General features: G+C 43.0%; 1 long non-coding RNA gene across 1 annotated transcript in view; it reads left to right on the top strand.

Moving 5' to 3' along the window:
* LOC122560409 overlaps nt 1-23,127 on the top strand; it is a 41,898-nt gene extending 18,771 nt beyond the window's left edge. The window contains exons 2-4 of the long non-coding RNA XR_006314737.1: nt 6,384-6,574; nt 11,177-11,322; nt 22,640-23,127. This is a non-coding gene — a long non-coding RNA (uncharacterized LOC122560409). The remainder of the gene's footprint in view (nt 1-6,383; nt 6,575-11,176; nt 11,323-22,639) is intronic.
* The last annotated feature ends 257 nt before the right edge of the window (nt 23,128-23,384 follow it).

The following is a 23,384-nucleotide window of genomic DNA, read 5'->3' as shown; positions in this document are numbered from 1 at the left end:
TCCAGGGAAAACAGCTCCAGCCTAGTCAGCCTCTCCCTAAAGTTCCAACCCTGGAAACATCCTTGTAAATCTTCTCTGAATGTTTTTCACAGAGAATAATAATCATACCATGAAGTTCATGTGAAGGTGTCTGTAACTAAATGTTTCTCGGGTTTTGTTTTGAGAAGCACTGACATAGGTTTTAACAGCTGGGCTGTTGGTCTGTACTTCAGTTTGTGTGTGAAATGTGCAGGAGATTGGTTGGAAACTGTTGATGTGAATTTCACCATTGCAGCAACTAATGTAATCTGACACATTAACAGAGTAGAGCATTAGTCAAGGACGGTTATGTTAACATAAAAGCATGTTCACCTCTTTGAAAAGTTACAGCAGCAACTTAATTATACAGTATACACTTCTATTTTTGATCATATTATTGATCATACAATCATACAGTAAACTCTGTCAAGTCTCTTACTGACCCAGTCTGTAATTCTTAACTGATCAGTTCTGCTAACAGAAACCTGGTGCATCCTGGGCTCTTTGTCCCCTTGCTTCAATCTGGTATCAACAAGATTTTCAATTTAACCATGGAGTATGATTTCAACATCTACAGAACAGAGTCTGCTCACACGATCCATGCCTAATCCTACACATTCTCAACTTACAGCACTGCACCAGCAACAGCTATGTTTTCAGCTGCCTGCTTCCTGAGGTCTCAGATTCCTGACCTCAGTTACACTGTCTCTCCAACTCCCCCACCTCTTTTAGGATGACCTTTTGACTTTGACAAAGCTTTTGGTCAGCTGTCCCAACACCTCCCTTTTTCACTGTCAGCCAAATGTTGTTTCTGCTTCTCAAGGAGAAAGTGAGGGCTGCAGATGCTGGAGATCAGAGCTGAAAATGTGTTGCTGGAAAAGCGCAGCAGGTCAGGCAGCATCCAAGGAGCAGGAGCCCTTCTTCTTCCTGAAGAAGGGCTCATGCCCGAAACGTCGATTCTCCTGCTCCTTGGATGCTGCCTGACCTGCTGCGCTTTTCCAGCAACACATTTTCAGCTCTGCTTCTCAAGGGCCTGGAAGACATCATTACAGTTAAAGCATTATTCTCTTCACCAATACATATATATTCCAAGGTGTTTTTATAGAATGCATTCGCTTTAATTTCGATGACTGCTCCCCCAAAAATAGTCAGTGTCCACCATCTACAAGACACAAGTCAGGAGTGTGGTGGAAAACACCCCACTTGTCTGGATGGGTACAGCCCCAACAACTCTCAAGAAGCTCGACACCATCCAGGACAAAGCAGCCCAACTGATCAGTACCACATCCGCAAGCATCCACTCCCTCCATCACCAATGCTCAGTAGCAGCAGTGTGTACAATGTGTACAATCCACTTGATTGGCACGGCATCTACAACCATTTAATCCCTCCACCAGTGGCACTCAGTAGCAGCAGTGTGTACCATCTACAAGACATACTGGAATAATTCATTAATGTTCCTTAAGGAGAAAGTGAGGTCTGCAGATGCTGGAGATCAGAGCTGAAAATGTGTTGCTGGAAAAGCGCAGCAGGTCAGGCAGCATCCAGGGAACAGGAGAATCGATGTTTCGGGCATAAGCCCTTCTTCAGGAATTAATGTTCCTTAGATAAGACAGATTCATGACAACGCCACAACCTGCAAGTTCCCTCTGAGCCACTCATCATGGGAAATACCATTCCTTTACTGTCCCTGAGTCTGGGTTTTTGTTTAACTCATTGATGGGGCGTGGGGGTTGCTGACTGGGCCAGCATTCGTTGCCTGTCGCTCGTTGCCTTTCAGAAGGTGACAGTGAACTTTCTTCTTGACCCGCTGCAGTCCACAAGCGAGAGATTGACCCACAATGCCCTGAGGGAGGGAATTCCAGAACATTGTTCAGGTCTTGCCGCATCTGCACATGAACTGCTTCAGTATCAGAGGTGTCACAAATGGTGCTGAATGTTGCTCGCTGTGATCAATTTGATATTATTTTCAGAGAGAGAAATCAGAGTCAACATTTTAGGTTGAGTCACCCTAAGGGAGTTAAAATGTTAACTCTGATTTCTCTCCACAGATGCTGCCAGACCTGCTGAGCTTTTCCAGCAATTTCTATTTTTGTCTCCGATTTACAGCATCGGCATTCTTGTGGTTTTTATTATTTTTAGGGGCTCCGATGCAATTCTCAGGCAATGATAGTAGCAATGGTTAATAACGTGGGAGGCAACTTACCCCAGGCCATTTCAGCTGATGATATAAACCTGCCTCGATTTATCAAGAGGGTTCCGGTGTTTGTGAATGATTGGAGCTAAAAAAAAAAAAAGCAGATTTATGACGCATCTCTGGGTTTTAATCAGAATATAATCTTTGAAAGAATCGACCAATTCGTTCTGAATAATAAAGTGACATTTTGTCACATAACTTAATAAAGGATGTAGCTGATCCATGGCAGTAATGTGCTGGGAACACAGAGCTGCACTCAGGCATTTCATTAGTATTTTGTTTAACATGGACTTTTGCTCCACTTGATTGACACGATGACCCTCCCTTGGGCACAACGGCCAAAAGCCTGTCTCTTAAAATCACTCACCAGTTGGAATTGAGGGCGAGGCACAAACTTAGCCTTTCTCTTGTAATTACAGAGAGATAACAAGGTTATTGGTGTGAGCAAGATTAAACTGTTGGGAAATGCAGATCTAGTTCCCATGCAAACTTCACTGATCAAATGACGAAGCAAAGTGAATCGATTTGTACAGGTGCATTACGCACTCCATTTAGCAGATTGTTAACATCAGGTAACACTCAAGGAGTCAGGAGGGTCTGAGAATGGGTATGAAGACAGAGGAGAGAATTAGAAATTAGCAGGTTGTTAATCTATGAGAGAGATGGCGGATGGGGAGGGTGGAAGGAGTTCGGAGGTCGGGGAAGAGTGAGCAGTCACACCACACTAGGTTATAATCCACAACTTTCTTTAAAATCAGCAACACTCCAAAAGCTTGTGTGTTTTTTTAATAAACCTGTTGGACTATAACCTGGTGTCATGTGATTCCTGACTTTGTCTACCCTGGTCCCACACTGGCACCTCCACATGATGGAGCGCGGAGACTGGTGGCGGGACAGAAGAACGGAAGCATGCAGTCAGGATAGAAAGAAGGGGAAGAACAAGACAGGTAAGGGGCCTCAGGATCAGGAAGAGAAGGAAACTGGGAACAAGGTTGGGAGGTCATCAGAGAGAGAGGGAGACCAGGATTAGAGTCTGGCGAGGAAGTAGGCAGGGAGATGGGATTGAGGTCATCGTTTTAGGATAAGGGGCAGCAGATTTAAAACAAAGATGAGGAGAAATTTCATCTCTCAAAGGGATGTGAATCTGTGGAATTCATTCTCCCAGAGTGTGGTGGATGCTGGGACATTGAGTAGATGTAAGGAGGAGATGGACAGATTTTAATTCAGTAATGGGGTTGAAGGGTTATGGAGAGCGGGCAGGAAGGTGGAGTTGAGGCCTGGGGCAGATCAACCATGATAATATTAAACGGCAGAGCAGGCTCGAGGGGCAGAATGGCCTCCTCCTGCTCCTAGGCTATTGCTGGTCATTTGTAATTGATTTAATACCGAGGTAGAGGAGGCCGCATCGTTGTCTCTTGAAGAAAACTACACGTGAGGTATTCTAGAGGAGCAGGAACAGCACTCGGTGTTGCTATGCAGTCTGCTCAGTTACTTCAATGCTGTCAGAGGCAGTACTGGGAATATCCATGCACAGCCCGATTATACTCTACCTTTAAAAGAGTGAACTTTCACTGCCCTTCACCTGCAATCGGTCACTTAGCCGACTGTCTACTGGGACAGGACAGTAGGGAAGATTGTTGGCTTGGGAGCCAGCTTTACTTTGTCTTTTTAAAAAATATTTTTGACACGAACCTGTTCAGAGATGTTATTGCTCACCTCTAGAGCAAATGTGACTTGAATCTAGCCAGGAGACAGTGAGCACTGGCAGGTACTGGAGATCAGGGTCAAAAAGAGTGGTGCTGGAAAAGCGCAGCAGGTCAGGCAGCATCTGAGGAGCAGGGGAATTAATGTTTTGAACATAATTCATCCGGAATGAGCTTATGCTCGAAACGTCGACTCTCCAGCTCTTCGAATGCTGCCTGACTGGCTGTGCTTTTCTAGTGTCACACTTTTTGACTTGAATTCAGCTATCCTGGCTCAAAGGCAGTGACACTACCACTGTGCGATAACTTAGTGTTTCTAATGGGACTGGTCGGCTGACTGTTTATCTAACTTTGTTCTTGTGCTGCTGTTTGTTTCAATACCCTCAATTTCTCGTCTTTATCTTTGGCCTCTGCCACACCTCTTCATCTTGTGCAGATAATTTCAACAAAACATTTGCTGCTTCATTTTAACTTCATCCATGGGATGTGGGTGTCATTGACCAGGCCAGTATCCCTAAATACACAAAGGGCAATGCAGAGTCAAATACATCGCTGTGGGTCTGGAGTCACATGTTGGCCAGACCGAGTAAGAATTGCAGATTTCCCTCCCTGGTGCTTATTGGTAAACCAACTGGGGCTTTTATGATAATTAACAAGGTTGCCATTAGACTAGCTTTGTTATTAATTCCAGGTTTTAACTGAATACAAATTCCATAAGCCGCCATGGAGGGATTCAAACACACACCACTTGAACGTTAGCCTTGGACCCTGAGTTACTACTCCAGTGACATTATACATCCTTTCCAGTGCATTTGGACTGTAGTTTCTCCATCAGAGCTGTTTCTAATCAAATCCCTCCCTGGGTAGATTTAATGCTGAAGGTCTGTTTGTGAGCTATCTGTTCCTGATAATGAAATAATTATTGTGTTGGATTGTCTTTTCAGGGTCTCGTAGGTAGACCCTACCATCTGACATTTCTTTAAATTCTACCACCAACACTCAGTAGCAAAGATGTGTACCACCTACAAGAAACTCTGTAACACTGAAACTCAGCAAATGTCCTGTGAAAGCACCTTCCAAATCCGTGACCTTAACCCACAAGGTCAACAAGGGCAGCAGATACCTAGGAACATAACCTCCTGCAAAGTTCCCCTCTAGGACACACACCATCCTGACGTGGAATTATATTGTCATCCCTTCACTGTCGCCAGGTCAAAATCCTGGAACTCCTATCCCAATAGCACTTTGGGGATTCCTCTACTATATGGACTGCAGCAATTCAAGAAGTGGGTGTGCTGGTATTGGACTAGGGTGGACAAATTTAAAAATCACACAACACCAGATTATAGTCCAACAGGTTTAATTGGAAGCACTGGCTTTCGGAGCTAGCCTGGTGTTCTGTGATTTTTAACACAGTTCAAGATGGCAGCTCATCACCACGTTCTCAAGGGGCAACTAGGGATGGACAATAAATGCTGAACCAGCTAGCGATGCCCATGTCCCACAAGAGAATAAAAATGGCAGGGGAGGTCTACATCCTTCTCTTGGGACCAGAGCAACATGGGTCCCACCCACAAAGACAGTCAAAGTGCTAAAGACTGAATAGCCAGCAGGAAGATCCCTGTGAAAGCCTCACCACACTATGGAGTTACAATTCGACTTCACACTTGAAATCTCCCATTGTCACCTGGGGGAACTGATAGGAAAATGGACAGTGTCTTCCTCAGGAAGGTACCGCACAGTTAACCAGGTTAAAGTTACCTCTTGGCTCAAGGCTGGGTACATTTCCTGCATCGCTTTAATTGCCCAATCTCCTGGTTTTCACTGGACAAGTTTTGCTAAAACCATCTCCTAACCTGAGCCAGCATCCAGTGATTTATTTTAAAACAGCTGTAAGGAAATCCAGATATTCACAGTACCCTGTCTATAAAGTGGAGGTGTCGGTATTGGACTGGGGTGGGCAAGGTCAGAAGTCACAGCACACCAGGTTACAGTCCAAAAGCTCATGATTTCAAATAAACCTGTTGGACTATAACCTGGTGTCGTCTGACTTCTGACCATGTCCCTGTTCTTAAAGACGTCAAACAACTGTTAGTAAAGAGAAATGGGTTCACACTCAAATCTAAAATGCCTTAAAGGACAATATGAACCTCATATCAAGAGCTAGAGAAGCTCCACATTGTGTGTGATGAGTTCATTACCCCACAGAAGGTGCCTTCATTAATTTACTTTCAGAAATTCCTTTCTGTCTTAGCAGTTCAAGGATATAATTGTTAACCTTTGTTGTAGCAACTTCTTCAACTGAAGCCATTCTGTTTAAATATATATGTGAACAAAATTCCTCAAGAATTTATTGTACATCCTTAATAAATAAGATGTTTTTATATTTCACATCATAACGATTATTCTAATAGTAAAATCAGCCCGATGAAAATTGCCATTGACATTCCAATTATTTTTCACAGGGACCTCAGCTGAAATACGAGACTCTATAAAGTTTGCTGACTGATCATATCGATGTCCTCCACTCTGTCCCTGCTGAGCCCAGCTATGAAATATTAAACCCACCTGGAGACTGTGGAGGGTCACCTCAACCTGTCAGCAAGCCTTCTGCCAAAACCCTTTCCTTTGGGTGTAGTTAAATGAGAGCAAAAAGGTAAGAGGCTGCTAATGGCTCTGCTTTACCCAATAGGGACTGAATGAGTTATCGCTGGCTAGACAGATCCATTCATAACAGCAGGTGCCTGCCTCAGGTGTTCCTCCTGACATACACCATCTCAAACTCAACGTAATGTCCATTGGGGTTCACCTAGAGTCTGCCATCTGATGGTATGAGCTAGAGCACGCTCGTCTTGGGGACATTAAAGCTCAGAATGAGTCTATTCAGCCCATGGAATCCGTGCTGGATGTAGGATTGTGAAAGATGCTGTGTGAATGTGTGCCCTTCACATACTGTCTCATTGATGACCCACAATAACGAGAGAGTATGAGAAAGCTCTGGAGTCCGTTAGACCATGAGAACTAGGAGCAGGATTTGGATCCCGAGCTGTCTCCACTATTCAGTAGGTTCATGGTTGATCCAACACGTTAACTTTCCCCGTAACCCTTGATTCAAGATAAGACAGGGTAGATAAAGATAAAATATTTCCTCTGCTTGGAGATTCCAGAAATAGGGGTATAGTCCGAGAATACCGGCCAGACCATTCAGGAGAGATGTTAGGAAGCACTTCGGCACACAAACAGTGGGAGAGGTTTGGAAGTCACTTCCACAACAGCAGTGGATGCTGAATCAGATTTAATTTAAAATCTGAAATCGATCATTTTTGTTAAGTGCAGGTTTTGAGAGATCTGGGCCAAAGGCTGGTATATGGAGTTAAGCCACAGATCAGCCATAAGGCCATAAAACATAGATTAGATTTTTTTTTAGATTAAATTAGATTGGGCGGCACGGTATCACAGTGGTTAGCACTGCTGCCTCACAGCGCCAGAGACCCGGGTTCAATTCCCGCCTCAGGCGACTGACTGTGTGGAGTTTGCACATTCTCCCCGTGTCTGCGTGGGTTTCCTCCGGGTGCTCCGGTTTCCTCCCACCATCCAAAAGATGTGCAGGGTCAGGTGACCAGGTGAATTGGCCATACTAAATTGCCCGTAGTGTTAGGTAAGGGGTAAATGTAGGGGTATGGGTGGGTTTCGCTTCGGCGGGTCGGTGTGGACTTGTTGGGCCGAAGGGCCTGTTTCCACACTGTAATGTAATCTAATCTAATCTACAGTGTGGAAACAGGCCCTTCGGCCCAACAATTCTACACCGACCCTCCGAAGCGTAACCCACCCATACCCCTACATTTACCCCTTACCTAACACTACGGGCAATTTAGCATGGCCAATTCACCTGACCTGCACATCTTTGGACTGTGGGAGGAAACCGGAGTACCCGGAGGAAACCCACGCAGACACGGGGAGAATGTGCAAACTCCACACAATCAGTCGCCCGAGGCGGGAATTGAACCCGGGTCTCTGGCACTGTGAGGCAGCAGTGCTAACCACTGTGCCACCGTGCCGCCCACAATAGGATCAGACGTTAGGCCATTCAGCCACCTGATCTCGCTGAATGATGGAACAGGCTTAATGGGCTGAATGGCTTATTCCTGTTCCAATGTTCCTATTCCTAGAAATGTTCCGTTTCTCTCTCCACAGACACTGCCAGACCTGCCACATTTCTCTACCATTCCCTGGTTTTAATTTGGATTTCCAGCACCCATGGGATTTTGCTTTTATGATAAACTATGACAAAAATAGAAATTGCTGGAAAAGCTCAGCAGGTCTGGCAGCATCTGTGGAGAGAGATCAGTGTTAATACTTCGGGTTAAGTGACCCTCCCTTAGAACAGTTCTAAGGAAGCGTCACTGGATCGGAAACGTTAACTCTGATTTCTCTCTGCAGATGCTGCCAGGCCTGCTGAGCTTTTCCAGCAATTTCTGGGTTTTTTTTCTGATTTACAGCATCTGCAGTTCCTTTGGTTATTATGAGAAGGACATACTGGCCTGACCTGAACTGTGGTTGCACATGTCCTTACTTTGCTATGTAAGCATCAGCTATACTCCATTACCTTATTAAACATATAACTGAGGTCTTGGCTGAACTGAAATTAAAAGTCAAAATGCAAATACGATCACAAGGATTTTCCTCAAATGTAATGTGCTTTTGCAACTCATAGCTGAAATGGAGAGTTGATGGAAAGATTATGACACCAAGGCTAGACCTCAGTCAATAATCTCTCACTGAAATTATCTAAAGGTTGTGAAAAACGCATTAAAGCTCTGGGGGTAATTTTGACGTTGGTCCAACATTGTCCGCTCAATCCAGCCTCCACGCACAGCCATCATTAGAAGATTCAAGCCCAAGACTCAATAGAATTTAACACATGATCTTGTCTCATGACTATTGTAAAGCTGACAATTGGCCTCAACTGTGTCAACTTTGGCTCAATGACAGCTGCTTGTTTGAAGGTTAAACCCTGAGACTCAAGACATATAATCCATGCTGATCCTCCAGTGCATCACTGATATAAGGACTTTCAAGGGGCAAATCAAACCAAGATCTCATCTGCCTTTTAACTGGATATAAAAGGTCACATGGCATTATTTTAAATACAGGAAAGAGCTTTTCTCTGGTACCCTCGCCAATCACAACCAAACATCTCAAAGCCCATTTGCCATCACCAAAGTACAAGTCAGGAGTGTGACGGAAGGCTCCCCATGTGGAATTGTTAAATTCACATTGGGCATGAGATGCAGTAGAAAGGGTAGTTCGCTATCTGGCTAAACATGCCAGCCTTGTGGATATGTGATGAAAGTTGTGACTTTACTCATGTGCAAAAGGTGTGTTAAGAGTGATGGTTTTTTTGTGTAGAAGTGTCCATCATTATTTTGCAATTAATGCTTTGATAACTCATGCCTCTCAGCTTGTGTTAATTTAAATTCTGAAGCATCTAGTGAATTAATGCGTTCCTTGTGTGTTGTGGCTTCAGGTTTAATAGAGAGACAATAACTGAGGATATTGATGAATTCTATTTCAGTTTGAGCCCAAGCCTAACAGTTGTGAACACAAACATGCAAGCAATGTTACTTCGTGACTGCAGCCCCTAATAAATGCGAACGAAAATGTAAAGGGCCCTGAAAATAAAACAGTAGCCCTCAAAGAAATCTTGAGAATCTCCCAACATAAGGCTCAGTTCAAACCCTGGGAGTTGTTTACACAATGTAAAAGATCTAGGTTGTGTGAAATTGTCTGACAAAACCATGGTTAGAAAGTTTATCATGCTGAAACCTGTGCTTAGGGTATCTTTAATAAACAGAGTACAAAATTTTAAAAGTTGCTGAACTGATATAAACCAGGTCAACTCCACTATGCTTTCCAGTTCTGGAATGAAATGAAGACTTTGTAAAGGGTTCAGAAGGGATTTTGTTTTGATTGTTTTCAAGGGTGAGAGCCTACAGAAAGCTGGGCCTATTCTCCTTAGAGTCAAGAGGCCTGAGGATATTTACTAGAGGTGTATAAAGTATGAAAGTTTTCAGTAGAATGAATAGTAATTGTTCCCAATAGCCAAAGGTTCCATCATCAGTCAAACCAGACTTCACTTGAGAAGAAAGAACCAGAGACAACACAGGAATCTTATTTCCAGGAAGAGTGGTAAAGATTGGGAATGTGTTCTCTCCCTGATATTGAGGTGGATACAGAATGAACATTGGAAGGAGAATTGGATAAATACTTGGAGAGGAAGAAAGGAAATGATGTTCTTTGGGGTGGGGTGGTTGAGGGAGGTAGGAGAAAGCACTGAGGCAGAATTGAGGCTTTATTTTATCCTATGGGATGCAATAGCAACACAAAATGCTCAACAGAAGCGGTCAGTGGTTAAAAGGAGGGGGTGGAGTTAAGGGCCCCACACACAACAAAAAGCACCAAAACCCTGGCCTTGGCCCTCAGGCAACGTCCTCCACTCCAAACACCCCTCCACCCACAGCCCCACAGCATCTTACCCTGCAACCCCCGAAGGTGTAACAGCTGCCCATTTCCCTCCTCCCTCCTCAGTATCCAAGGGCCCAGGCACACCTTCCAGGTGACGCAGCACTTTACCTGCAATTCCCACAATCTAGTCACAATGTGGTTTCCTCTACACTGGGGAAATGAAGCATAGACTTCATTTGACTTTGAAGGTGACCGCTTCAAAGAACGCCTACGTTCTATACACAAAAGGATCCTGAGATTCAAGCTGTCTGCCACCTTAACACCCCACCACGTTCCCTGACCAACATCTCTGTCTCAGGCTTGCTGCCGTGCTCCAGTGAAACTCAGCACAAGCTGAGAGAACAGCACCTCATTTTCCACAAGGGAACTCTACTGCCTTCTGGACTCCATGTCAAGTTCAACAACTTTATGGCTGGAGGCACCTTCACCCATGTCCTTACCCCAACCCCCACACAAGGCCTTGTTATCACATGGTCTGCTATTACACACTACTCATTGTTAGTCACCAACGGGCCCCATGAGAAGCTAGTCATTCTCTCAGGCATTTTGTTATCCACTCCTTTGTCTGTCCAACTGTTCTTCTCGCTCTTGGGACTCTATCCCCATCTATCGTTTACTTCTTACTCCCTCCCCCAACCCTACCTTAACATATCATCCAATTTTCTCCCAGCTACCATCAGTTCTGAAGAAAGGTCACTGGACCCAAAATATTAACCCTGCTTTCTCTCCACAGATACTGCAAAACCGGCTGCATTTCTCCAGCAATTTCTGGTTTTGTTTTCACAAATTGCCAGATTGTCAGCACGTTGCGGTTCATGGGAGCTTGCTGCCACATTTCCCACAGTGCATCACAGGCCAAACAGAATGTCCCTAACCATGGTGGGTACAACATGTCTTCATGTCTCCTTGCTTAGAATCTTAATAACCTGGTAATTGATATGCGTCAGATGACTTACATATTCTTTACATTTCCTTTCGATATAGAATTCTACAGCTGTAATTAAGCAACACAAGTAATGTATAATGATTTAATTAGACATGTGCATGGTTGGGTGAACCTGAATTTAAAATTGTAATCGGACTGATCCTTATCTTAATATTTGAATTAAAATGAATTTGGTGACTTTATATAGTGCAACTTAACACATTTAAATCTTTTTGTCCTCGTGTTTGACATAAAATGTCATTCTCCCGAAACATTTGACATCTGCAACCGGGGATTAATTTGAACCAGATGAGGAAGAAAACTCACGAAGTGAATTAATTTCCCTTCACCCTCTCCACTCAGTCCCTCCCCACCTTTTACACCCTGGTGAATTCTTATTTTATATCACCTCCTTTGACTGGTGGGCAGTTACATTCAATCGCAAAGTAATCTGTCTAGATTTCGCATTGTTTATCAGAAGGGACCACATTTGGGAATTGTTGCATTAAAGCATTTTCACACAATTTTTAATTTAATTATTCTAAGTCTGGTATCAAAAGAGGAAGGAAAGAGTTTTCAGCTAAAAGTGTTCATGCATATATTTGGCAAGTACAGGTTGGGAGGCCTCACTGCAGTGTTGATGATAGTTAAATATGTCAACATATTTCCTCATCGAATTTAATGGTGTTATTTAGCTGCCTCATTTGACATTAATATGAATTAGCCAGCATTCTTTCTGCTGCCCTGGGAACATTAGTGTCAGCATAATGTTAGTTGTAATGATGATTTATTATAAGACAGGCAGCTTTTTTGCATATTGTTCACATTCCTGGAAATTAGTTGGAAGGTGGGAATCACACATCTCCTAATTAACACTTTGTTTCTGTGGTTACTAATAAGTCTGTCGATGGTATTCCTTCAGGCCTCCTTGTCGGATTCCAGTCACACGATAAATTCAACTGGGTAAACTCGACTTTGGAAGTCGACTTTAATTAAGAAGCCAGTGGCACTGGTCTCATCTAATTTTACAGTGAACACACATTCCTTCCTTCTCAACATTAGTGGAAGGGGAAGCGATGTAGCCTTCAATGTTAGAAGTCACACTATTCAATTAAGCCTGAAGGCAAAGATATGGTGTCTTAAGAATAATTCATGAGCAGAGTCTTAACAATGAAATGAATAATAATTTCAACCTAATTCTTTCCGTAACCTTTTAAAGAGTCAATTTCGGTATTTCTGCATCAAGCTCTTTTTCAGATGCTTCCTGGGTTAAGATGTGACATGATATAGAATAAAAATCAAAAAAAACTGCAGATTTTGTAAATCAGAAACAAGGACAGAACCTGCTGGAGAAGCTCAGAACTATTCTGAGGAAGGGTCACTGGACCCGAAACGTTAACTCTGATTTCTCTCCACTGACACTGCCAGACCTGCTGAGCTTTTCTAGAATATTGGCTTCTCAGTTATCCTGAAAATAATCTTTTACAGCAAAATAATGTGTTTTGTAGAAATCAGCAAAGTTCTACCTCCAAAACACGATTGCAATTAAAATTATGTGAAGGGTCATTAAAATGTTTGTGATTTTTCACACTTCCAAGATGAAAACCTCATTTCATTTTCTCATCCAATGACTAAGGCCCTGATTCCCTTCCGAGATGATAATGTTACTATTTCACATTAGAATATTCTAATGTCAAAAGCACTCTCTGATTCGTTTTCTTCATCTCAAAGTTTTTTTGTTTACAAAGTGAGTGAGCTCTGTGGGTTTACTTTGAACACACAAGAAATGTATTCTATTGGGAAATAGAAGGTAAGAAGAGGATTTTGGTAGATCTGTGGTATTCCAGTGTTAGGGTCTGGCACATCACTGGGACTGTTTGCAATTAATAACTACAAAAGTTCCATCATTGGATTTTCCAAGGGAAGTGGATATTGAGTGGATCTGATTGGATCCCTATGAAAGGACACATTCAGTTTTTCAATCTAGACTCAGATAATCCACTGGGATTGATCCAGAAAAATCACTGCTCAGTAATGGCCTGGTATTGTCAAAGTTCAGGGGATTTTCCAAAGAATTACTAACAACCGTTCATAAGGCTTGCTTTCTTTGTAGATTATTGTAGTCTACATTTTCCCTCAGAGCTGAAAAATGTGTTGCTGGAAAAGCGCAGCAGGTCAGGCAGCATCAAAGGAGCAGGAGAATCGATGTTTCGGGCATAATGTTACCTGGTCTGGTTTACATGTGACTCCAGACCCACAGCAATGTGATTGCCTCTTAACTGCCCCCTGGGCAAATAGGGATGGGCAATAAATGCTGGCCTAGTTAGTTACACCCTCAACCTCCAAAACAAAGGATGGTTTCCTTTTTGTCTGTAGAATGAAGATATTTTTGGATATTCTGGGTGCCTTATCAACGTACATTGGTGGTAAAATTGATATTCAATGTCAGCATAAAATGGTGGAGGTGAATTGGTAGCTCATATTGCACCTTTGTTAAATTTTCTTACCTAGTGATTTCAGTGAGAAAGGAAATTGAACAAGGTATAATATGGGTCATTAATTTGTTTCCATTTGGTCCTGCTGCAGAAGTTGATTTCACCTCCCCCACACATCAGCCTCATTGTTGCACACCAAATCAATTTCACTCCCGTTGTTCACTCACTGATATCAACACAGCTCCCAGCAATAGCATTACAGTCTCATTGGCAAAGTGTGTATCCAATGTGAATTCAACTTGGGAGAATCCTGACTGTTTCCCAATACAGAATTAAAGTGCTCATAACTCAATATCAACTGTGATTGAATTGACCACTGCCCTCAGCATGAACAGTGCAGACTTGAGTGGGGGGGTAAACATTACACTAATTCAGTGAGAGGATGGAAGAGGTTCAGGTGAAACCACTCACTGGGGTCATGTGGAAAGGTTTGTACATTAAATACAAAAGTTAGAACGATGTTCCATCACTGAGCAGCCTGGTTTCTCACCTTCACGAACACAAAATTAACCTTTGTGGTAACAATTTATTTTTTAATGGATGTCATCTAGCCTGACTGATAGATCATTTTGGAAATACAGAAGATAATTAAAATCTAACCACCTAGAACACTACAAAGGGTAAGTACTTTATAATCAAAGTAGCAAACCAATATAGTTAGTTATCTTTTCCTTCAGATGAGCACACCCCTCACTTGTCAAAGTAAAGGGATTTAGATAATTTTACATTGATAAGAACATCATATTATGAGTTCAGTATAATAGGAAACAGGAGACCTCGATGCCCCAGTGGAACTAGCCCTTTATAAATCCTTTGGGTGTAAATACAGGAACTGTACAGCATTTTATTGGTCCTCCAAAAGAGGAATAGAGCAATCTGGCAAATGGGCAAAGCTTTCCCGAGTAATAGTCGGGCATTGCATGTCTCTTTCTGACTTTTCATGCTTCTTTAGTTTCAAACGAAGAACACATGCTGCTTGTGTCTGACGAAACAGTGTACGTGTCGGATGGTCACTGGTGTATATGCCCCATTAACTTCCAACGCAACATGAACTGTCACTCACAAAGACAATTTCTGACATTGTTGTGGAATCTTCAGTCTCATCTCTTGACCATTTTTATTTGACACTGTTATGGGCATTGTGAACCAGGGGTTTTGCATATTGTCATAGGGTCATTGTCATACAACATGGAAACACACCCTTCGGTTCAACTAGTCCATGCCGACCATAATCCCCAAACTAAATGAATACCATTTGTCTGTACTTGGTCCATTTCCCTCCAAACCTTTCCTGTTCATGCTAAAACTCACACAACACCAAGTTATAGTTCAACAGATTTATTTGGAAGCACTAGCTTTTGGAGTCCTGCTCCTTCATCAGGTGGTGAGGGAGCAGTGCTCTGAAAGCTAGTGCTTCCAAATAAACCTGCTGGACTATAACCTGGTGTTGTGTGATTTTTAACTTGGTCCACCCCACTCCATCACGGGCACCTCCAAATCATTTCTCATTCATGTATTTATCCAAATGTCTTTTAAATGTTGTGATCGTGCCCATATCCACCAATTCCTCGGGAACTCATTGGTAAAATAATTGCCCCTCACGCCTTTTTTTTACACCACTCTCCTCGCACTTTAAAAACATGCCCCGGAATTTTGAAATCTCCCATCCTACCATTAACCCTATCTATGTCTCTTATTATTTTATAAACTCTCAACCTCCTACATTCCACTGAAAAAAGTCCGAACCTATCCAGCCTTTTTCCATAACTCAAACCTTCCATACCCAGTAAAATCCTGGTACGTCTCTTCTGAACCCTCTCCAACCTATTAACATTCTTCCTGTAACAGGGAGACCGGAACTGGAGACAGTACTCCAGAAGAGGCCTTACCAATTTTAACTGTATGATTTTTCTATATCTAAGCTTCTGGTTTTCATGCTAGTAACCAGTAGGTTTTCTTTCAGTCTGAAGTTAATAGTTAAATGATGAGTATTTCTGTAGCCATGGTGATTTATTTTAAAACAGCCTTTGAGGCCTGGCTTTAGAGTGAATGAGGTTGAAACTTTATTGCTGGAACAGCACAGCAGGTCAGGCAGCATCCAGGGAACAGGAGATTCGACGTTTCGGGCACAGGCCCTTCTTCAGGAATTGAGGTGCTCAATACTCATTCACTCTTTAGAGTGAATGAGTATTGAGCACCATTAATGGATTTTTTTGTTTAATAATCCAGCAAGGTCAATAATGGGAGGTCAAGGTTGGATAGATACTTCTGGAACTTGTGTTGCTTTTAAAACTTAATAGAAATACTGATATCTTAGAGACGGAGATGTTCAGTTCCAGGTGTTAGTTTGGGTGAGGCGGTGCTGTGATGTCGATGGAATAGAATGGCTGTGTAGACTACTGCTTCTAACTTGGTCCTTTTGCCAAGAGGCACTCAATAAGATGCCACATAAAAAGGTTACTGCACAAGATGGAAGTTCATGGAATTTAATGTAAAGGGTGGAAAAATGGTTAGCTAACAGAGATCAGAGAGTTGAGCCAAATCTGGCTTTGACTGGCCATCAAATAGTATCTAATAGAGAGCTGCGGGGGTCGGTCCCAGAAGTCTAACTCTTTAAAGTTTACATTCTGACTTGTATGAAGGAACAGACAATATTGCAGCTGCATTTGCTGATATTACACAAATAAATAGGAAATAGAGTCATGAGGAGGGTACAGTGTCTGCAAAAGCATGTAGATAGTTTAAGTGGACTGGTTAAATATGTGGCAGAGGGGGCACAATGTGAGAAAATGAAATTGTGCACTTGGGCAGGAAGACCAGAAAAGCCAAGTATTATCAAAGAGAAGAGAGGGGTCAGAATGTTATTTGAATGGTGGGGAAGGGATCTTGTTGTTGTGTATGAGTCACAGAAGTTAGTTTCCAGGTACAACAACTCAAAAGGAATGTTGGCCTTTACTGTGGAAGAAAAAGGAGAAATATTTTGCTATGTCTGTACCAGGCATTGGAGTGACACCATCTAACCTATGGTATCTCCATATCCAAGGAAGAATATATCCGCATAGAATCCCTTCAGTGTGGAAGCAGCCCATACAAACCATTCTAGCCAGCCCCTAACCCTGTAATTCCACATTTCGCATGACTAACCCATTTAGCTTGGACATCCCTGGACACTATGGGCAATTTAGCATGGCCAATCCACCCTAACCTGCACATCGTTGGACTGTGGGAGGAAACTGGACTACCTGGAGGAAGCCTATGCAGACTCAAGGAGAATGTGCAAACTCCACACAGACAGTTGCCCGAGGCTGGAATCAGACCTGGGTCCCTGGCGCTGTGAGACAGCAGTGCTAACCACTGAGCTACTGTGCCACCCCTGTGCTAAGTTGGAAGCAACTTAGAGAATGTTCACTCGTTTGATACATGGGATGGAAACAATAAAACAGGAAACCCCAGCTGTCTGAATCTGAAGTAGAGTCATATTGGTCTCGAAACATTAACTCTGTTCCCTTCTTTACAGACTTTAATTATCACCTTACATCTTTATTTTTCTCCTTTTTCTATAAAGTACTGCTTACCTTTTTAAACTCCGTTTCCCTTATTACTTTGTATCAAAACTTTTTGTGCCGAGGAACCTTGGTAATTAAGATGACGCTATGTGTGGTGATATTATACAGTTTTCATTGTACTCCTGTCCTTCTGTACTTGAGTACATGGGACAATAAAATCTAAATATAAGATGCTATCATATTCTCCAACAATCTTACTTTTTGCTTCAGATTTCCAGCACCTGCAGTACTTTTAGTTTTTTTTGGGATAAGGGTACTTTCTCAACAGGAAACGTTGAACAGGTTGGGCCAATGCTGTTTGGAATTTAGAGAAATGTGAGGTCATCTTATTGAAAGATGTAAGGACCTGAAATGGGGGGAGAGGCTCCATGATAGGTAGGGGTGTCCACTCTTGGGAGATTCCAAAAATTCAAGAGAGTGAAATGGCAGAGCTGAGTATGGTGGCCATCATCAAGGAGAAGATTCTAGAAAAACTGAACGGCCTGAAGGTGGATAAATCACCTGAACCAGATGGACTACATCCCAGAGTTCTAAAGGAGGTAGCTGCAGAGATAGTGGAGGTGTTAGTGGTGATCTTTAAGGAATTGCTTGTATGAGGGAGGGTCCCAGAGGACTGGAAAATTACTCAGTGATTAGCCTAACCTCTCAGTCAGGCTTAAGATATTGGAATCCATTGTGAAGAATGAGATTTCTGAATACTTGGAAGTGTATGATAAAACATGGCAAAGTCAATGTGGTTTCATCAAGGGGACTTCATGCCTGACAAATCTGCTTGAATTCTTTGAGGAAGTTAACAAGCAGGTTAGACCAAGGAGAATCAATGGATGCTGTCTACCCGGACTTCAAGAAGGCCTTTGACAAGGTGCCACATAGGAGGCTGCTGAGTAAGAGAAAGGCCCATGGTTTTAGAGGCAAGTATTAACGTGGATAGAAGCCTGGCTGTCTGGCAGGAAGCAGAGAGTGAGGATAAAAGGGTCCTCCTCAGGATGGCAGCTGGTGGCAAGTGGTGTTCCGCAACGCTCAGTGTTGGGACCACAACTTTTCACTTCATAATTAATGATCTGGATGAAGGAACTGATTACATTCTGGCTAAGTTTGCAGACTATACAAAGATAGGTAGAGGGACAGGTAGCATTGAGCAGGCGGGGAGGCTGCAGAAGGATTTGGACGGGTTAAGAGAATGGACAAATAAGTGACAGATGGAGTACAACGTGGGAAAGAATAAAAACATGGATTATTTTCTAAATGAGGAGACGATATAGAAGTCTGAAGTGCAAAGAACATAGGACGTTACAGTGCTGTACCAGCCCTTCAGCCCTCAATGTTGTGCTGACCTGTGAAATTAATCTGATGCCCATCTAACCTACACCATTCCATTATTATCCGTATGTACGTCCAGCATCCATTTAAATGCCCTTAACATTGGCAAGTCTACCACTGTTGTAGGCAGGCCATTCCATGTCCCTACTACTCTGAGTAAAAAAACTATCCCTGACATCTGTCCTAAATCTATCACCCCTTAATATAAAGCTATGACCCTTCATTTTCGCCTTCACCATCCGAGGAAAAAGGCTCTTACTGTCCACCCTATCTAACCCTCTGATTATCTTATACATGTCAATTAAGTCACCTCTCAACCTTCTTCTCTCCAATGAAAACAACCTCCATTCCATCAGCCTTTCCCCGTAAGACCTTCCTTCCATTACAGGCAACATCCGAGTAAGTCTCCTCTGAACCCTTTCCAAAGCTTCCACGTCCTTCCGATAATACCGTGACCAGAACTGTACGCAATACTCCAGGTGCGGTCTTACCAGTGTCTTGTACAGCTGAAGCATGACCTCGTGGCTCCGAAACTCAATCCCCTACCAATAAATGCCAACACACCGTATGCCTTTTTAAGAAACCTATCAACCTGGGTGGCAATTTTCAGGGATTTGTGCACCTGGACGCAGAGATTTCTCTGTTCACCTATGCTGCCAATAATTTTACCATTAGCCTAGTACTCCGTATTTCTGTTACTTCTTCCGAAGTGAACTACCTCACACTTTTCTGCATTAAACTCCATTTGCCACCTCTCAGCCCAGCTCTGCATCTTATCTATGTCCCTCTGTAACTCACAACATCCTTTGGCACTATCCACAACTCTGCCTACCTTAGTGTCATCCACAAATGTACTAACCCATCCTTCTATGCCCACATCCAGATCATTTATAAAAATGACAAACAGCAGTGGACCCAAAGCAGATTCTTGAGGCACACCACTGGTAACTGAGCTCCAGGATGAACATTTCCCATTAGCCACCACCCTCTGTCTTCTTTCAGCTAGCCAATTTCTGATCCAAATCGCTAAATCACCCTCAATCCTGAAACTCCGTGTTTTGTGCAATAGTCCACCGTGTGGAATCTTATCAAACACCTTACTGAAATCCATATACACCACATCAACCACTTTACCTTCATCCACCTGTTTTGTCACCTTCTCAAAGAACTCAATAAGGTTTTTGAGGCACGACCTACCCTTCACAAAACCGTGTTGACTATCCCTAATCAACTTATTCCTTTCCAGATGATTATCAATCCTCTCTCTATAACCTTTTCCAACACCTTACCCACAACCGAAGTAAGGCTCACTGGCCTATAGTTACTAGGGTTGGTCCGATTCCCCTCCGTGAACAAGGGAACATTTGCTATCCTCCAGTTTTCTGGCATTACTTCTGTCGACAATGATGTCATAAAGATCAAAGCCAAAGGCTCTACAATCTCCTCCCTAGCTTCCCAGAGAATCCAAGGATAAATCCCATCTGGCCCAGGTGTCTTATCTGTTTTCAGACCTTCCAAAATTGCTAAAACCTTCTCTTTGTCAACCTCAATCCCATCTAATCTTGTAGCCTGTATCTCCGTATTCTCACTGGCATTGCCCCTTTCCCAATGTGAATACTGACAAAAAGTATTCATTATGTGCTTCTTCTATGTCCTCAGATTCCACACACAACTTCCCACTACTGTCTTTGATTGGCTCTAATCTTACTCTAGTCATTATTTTGTTCCTCATGTACCTATAGAAGGCCTTAGGGTTTTCCTTGATCCTATCCACCAACAACTTCTCATGTTCCCTCATGGCTGTTCTTAGCCCTCTCTTTAGATCTTTTCTGGCTAACTTATAACCGTCAAGCCCCCTAACTGAGTCTTCATGCCTCATCCTCACATAAGCCTTCTTCTTCCTCTTGACAAGAGTTTCAACTTCTTTAGTAAACCATGGCTCCCTCTCTCAACAACTATCTCCCTGCCTGACAGGTATATACTTATCAAGGACCCGCAGTAGCTGTTCATTGAATGAGCTCCACAGGTGTGACCATCCTATGCATTCTAAATCTTGCCTAATCTCATCATAATTGTCTTGCTCCCAGTTATAAAGAGACTTGGGAGTTCTATTCCAGGATTCTCTCAAGGTAAACTTATAGGTTGAGTCAGTAGTTAGGAAGGCAAATGCACTTATTTTGAGAGGACTTGAATACTTAAGCAGGGATATACTTCTGAGGCTTTTTATAGACTCTGGTCGGGCTACTGTATTGTGCACAGTTCTGGGTCCCAGACCTCGGGAAGGATGTATTGGCCCTGGAGCGTGTTCCGAGGAGGTTCACAAGAATGGTCTTAGGAATGAAAAACTTAATATACGAGGAACATTTGAGAACTCTGGGTCATTACTCGATGCGGTTTAGAATGGTGAGGGGCGATCTAATTGAAATATACAGAATACTAAATGGCCTGGACAGAGTGGATGTTTGGAAGATGTTCCCATTAGTCGGAGAGACTAGGACCCGGGGGCACAGCCTTTGAGTAAAGGGAAGGCCTTTTAGAATAGAGATGAGGAGAGACTTCTTCAGCCAGAGAGAAGGGAATCTATGGAATTCATTGCCACACAGGGCTGTGGAGGCCAGGTCATTGAGAATGTTTAAAACTGAGTTAGATAGGTTCTTGAGTGGATCAAAGGTTACGGGGAGAAAGAGGGAGAATGGATTTGAGAAACTTATCAGCCGTGATTGAATGGCGGAGCAGAATTGATGGGCTGAATGTCCTAATTTCTGCTCCTATGTCTTATGGTCTTATTCTAGAACTTGGGAGCAATATTTAAAATAAACAGGTTCCCATTTCAGGTGGAGATGTGGAGGAATTCCTTCTCTCAGAGGGCTGTGAGTTTTTGGTGCTTCAGTTTGTTAGCTTGTGGGAAATCTGACATCTGGGAAAATGTTTAATTCTTTAAATCCCATTCCTGAAGCTGCTGCATTTCAAATGTTAGTCCGTGCTTAAAAACACAGTTTGCAAGGTACAGAAATGCACACTACTAAAACAAGGATGATGTTAATAAACTACTAAAAGTCTATTTTCCAAGTAGTCCTTGTCTAAAAATACCGATTAACGTGTTGGATTTTAATTCTCTCTCCAGCCAATTTCCCATCAATAACTGAAGCTTTCATTCACCCTTGGCTCTGTCATCCCGAAACTTGCCTATTTCAAATGGACACATGGCTGACCTCTCAGATTCTCCCTTTTACCCAAACCTCTACCACCCTCATCTTAACTTGCAGCAAACTCCAATCTGCCATTGTTCTTGCATTCACTGATCCACATTGGGACCTGGACTAGCAACACCCTCATCGTTTTTACAAATCCGTCCTGGGCCTCACCCCTCCCTCTCTCTGTAATCACCTCCCTGGGCCTCACCCCTCCCTCTCTCTGTAATCACCTCCAACCCTCCTGGGCCTCACCCCTCCCTCTCTCTGTAATCACCTCCAACCCTCCTGGGCCTCACCCCTCCCTCTCTCTGTAATCACCTCCAACCGTCCTGGGCCTCATCCCTCCCTCTCTCTGTAATCACCTCCAACCCAACAAGCCTCTGAGATATCCTCTGATTCTGACCGAGGAGAACCCGATTTTAATTACAGAAGCAACTGTTGCCTGGGCTCCCTCCCTCCACCTTCCCCAATCGGAATTTCACTTTCCTGCCTTTTTGAAGGCAGCCTGCAATTCTACCTCCTTGACAATCCAACCAGATAACTCCTTTTGTGGCTCATTCTCACACCACGATTAATAATGCTCCTGTGAAGGATCTTGGAATGTTTCAATACATAAAAGGTGCTATATAAATGTGATTTATATCTGAAGAAGGGTCACCCGACCTGAAATATTGACTCTGTTTTTTTTCTCCACAGATGCTGCCAGACCTGATGAGATTTTCCCGGAATTTCTGATTGTTGTTGTTTGAAGAAGTATTATTTGAGTCGTTTTCATTTTGGCTTAATTTCCCGTCCCCCAGTTCTTCAATAATAAACGCAGAGAGATTGCTGGAGAAACTCAGCAGGTCTGGCAGCATCTAAGGAGAGAGAAACAAAGTTAACATTTTGAGTCCAATTGGAATCTTCCTCAGAACCAAGTTTTCCACGCTCACTGAAAGATGCCAGCTCACACTGAGCTACAGTTTCACAGGTTTTGACAACAACATCAACCTAAATTCATACCGCACCTTTCAAACATTCCAAACAAAGCATCTCACAGAACAAAGAATAACACGAGGTCAACAGCTTAGAGAGAGAGAGAGAGAGAGACAAACGTTTCATTTATGATCGAGGTCATAGCGCCATAGAATCTTCAGGTTGTACAGAACAGAAACAGACCCTTCACAGTCCTAACTCGTTCATGCTGCCCAGATATCCCAAATTAATCTAGTCCCATTTGCCAGCACTTGGCCCATATCCCTTTAAATCCTTCCTATTCATATACCCATCCAGATGCCGTTTAAATGTTGTAATTGTACCAGCCTCCACCACTTCCTCTGGCAGCTCATTCCATACACAGACCCCTCTCTGCGTGAAAAAGTCACTCCTTAGGTCACTTTAAATCTTTCCCCTCTCACTCTAAAACTATACAATCGCAAAATTGTTCCAAAAGAAACAATTC

Source organism: Chiloscyllium plagiosum, chromosome 21 (assembly GCF_004010195.1).
Source record: "Chiloscyllium plagiosum isolate BGI_BamShark_2017 chromosome 21, ASM401019v2, whole genome shotgun sequence".
NCBI classification, from domain to species: Eukaryota; Metazoa; Chordata; class Chondrichthyes; order Orectolobiformes; family Hemiscylliidae; genus Chiloscyllium; species Chiloscyllium plagiosum.
Note: the sequence above shows the minus strand (reverse complement) of the source record. Positions and strands in the feature narration are given on the sequence as shown.